Source organism: Coffea eugenioides, unplaced genomic scaffold (genome assembly GCF_003713205.1).
Source record: "Coffea eugenioides isolate CCC68of unplaced genomic scaffold, Ceug_1.0 ScVebR1_23;HRSCAF=104, whole genome shotgun sequence".
In the NCBI taxonomy this organism is placed as follows: domain Eukaryota; kingdom Viridiplantae; phylum Streptophyta; class Magnoliopsida; order Gentianales; family Rubiaceae; genus Coffea; species Coffea eugenioides.
The window spans coordinates 753,616-755,548 of NW_020862884.1; the positions used below are offsets into that span (position 1 = coordinate 753,616).

Genomic DNA, 1,933 nt, shown 5'->3' on the forward strand with positions numbered 1-1,933 from the left:
GTAAAAAACTGAGATCACAGATGTTCACCACCAAGTCGTAACAAAATCAAGTGCATATAGAGTTGCAAGTGGCAACTAGATGGACACAGAATGGCGATCTCAATATTCATCATTATAAGAAAAATGAAAACCACAATTTTGAGGAGGCCAGGCCTCAAAAGAAGCATTAGTTTTAATCCTTAAAACAATCTACTGGAGCTTTCACGTATGTAGGGTTCTTTGTAGCTACAAAGATACTCGTTAAACGCCCACCTAAAGCCTACTCATTATGTTATCTCCATATTTACAGCAGCTACACATCTTAAATGCACTGCCAAGAATTAGGAACATTTTAATCAGTTCCCTCACAAGCTCAGCAAGGGTAACTACATACAATGAGATATCAATAGCAAAAAGCTGTGTGCTTTTATCCAGCAAAGAAAGCAGAGAAAGTACAGAGGGGATACAATAATTAGCACCCCAAGAATGTTTTCAGAAAAGAATCGAGCACCCAAACCAAATTATCTGAAGAGAAAACACTGATTTTGAGGAATGAATAAGTTGAGAACTCAACAATTAAATTTTGTCTTATAAAACTCCAGCTAAGCACGTTAATATCAGCTCCATCAAGGAATCAATATCATCTTTCTCAAATCAAGACTATTCTCAAGCAAGAAGAGAAACCAATAAGCTACATAAATGGCTTGCATCCCAGTGCTGCTACAAAAATCAAGAATTTTTGCTCACCTTAGCACTGTCATTTACAGAAAAATGCATCTTTAACTGTGTTAAAAGAAAGCCTCCATACACAATGTCACGCCCCATTTTTTACGATGAAAATAAGGTATTACGAAAGAAGATGATTTTATTTAAAAATAAGTGAAAAGGGCCTAGAATGGGACTTTAAAAAATGCGACAATTTGGGTCCAAAATGTAGTCTAAAAGGGTTTTCAAGAAAAAATAGGAGTCGCCACTTGATATTGAGTTTTGGTGTACCAAGTCACCCAAAAGTGTTTTTTGACAAAAATAAAATAAAATAAAACCCTTTTCAACAACTCCAGGTCTATGAAAAACAAGAGAAAATGAGTTCGGGAGTCACGATTGAAGAAAGGGAAGGCAAAGATTCGATTAACTCAAAACTAAGGCACCCTTTCAACCTAGTCTAAGCTAGTTACGAGGTTGAGTCAAAATTTTACTAATCTAATCCTTAAATTTATCACGTTTGAATGTTTCTTACATGAATGTAAATCTAAATTTATAAAAATAGCGAAAGGGACAAAATGTCCATTCAAGGGTTTAATTGACACCAATCGCATTAATTGCAAAAGCAAAATAATTCCTTGAAGGGGTCACGCGTATGCGAATGATGAAATTAAAAAGAAAATTAAATTATATATATAGGTATAAGTGGCCAAAGAATAGGAAATGCAACATAATGGGTATGGGAGGCAAAAACTCGTGACATAATTTTCTTATACGGGAATTAATGGGTATTTAAACTAAAAAGTTATAATCACTCATTTCCCATATTTGAAAAATAATTCTCCTAACATAGACAAGCAAATGAACTAACTTATTTCACAATTTCTTAAATGAGGTGCAATCTTAAATGATATAATTAACCCATAAAGAGGGTAGGAGATAGAGGATAATTTAATAGAAAATATCATGCAAATGAAAAAAAATCCTAAAAATATGCACAAAATGTAATGAATGTCATGTCATGCAAGAGATGAATCTAATGAATGAACAATCTAAGGGTCTAGCATTGGACTATTCCATTTCTAAAAATCCTTACTAGCGTTGAACTAGCAAGTAGACGGAGGGAGAAGCCACAACTAGCGTTGGACTAGTGTGGTGGCGTCATACATTCTTAATACATAGTAAGACAAATAAGGCATAAATTAAAACAAATAAATATGTAAGAGCACGTAGCACATAACACATAAATATA

At 33.8% G+C, this 1,933-nt stretch overlaps 1 non-coding gene across 1 annotated transcript; it reads right to left on the reverse strand.

Annotated features, from left to right (window-relative positions):
* Positions 1-201: 201 nt before the first annotated feature.
* Positions 202-307, reverse strand: LOC113756598. The gene has a single exon (XR_003465987.1). It is a non-coding gene; the product is annotated as a small nucleolar RNA snoR103 (small nucleolar RNA).
* Positions 308-1,933: the final 1,626 nt, after the last annotated feature.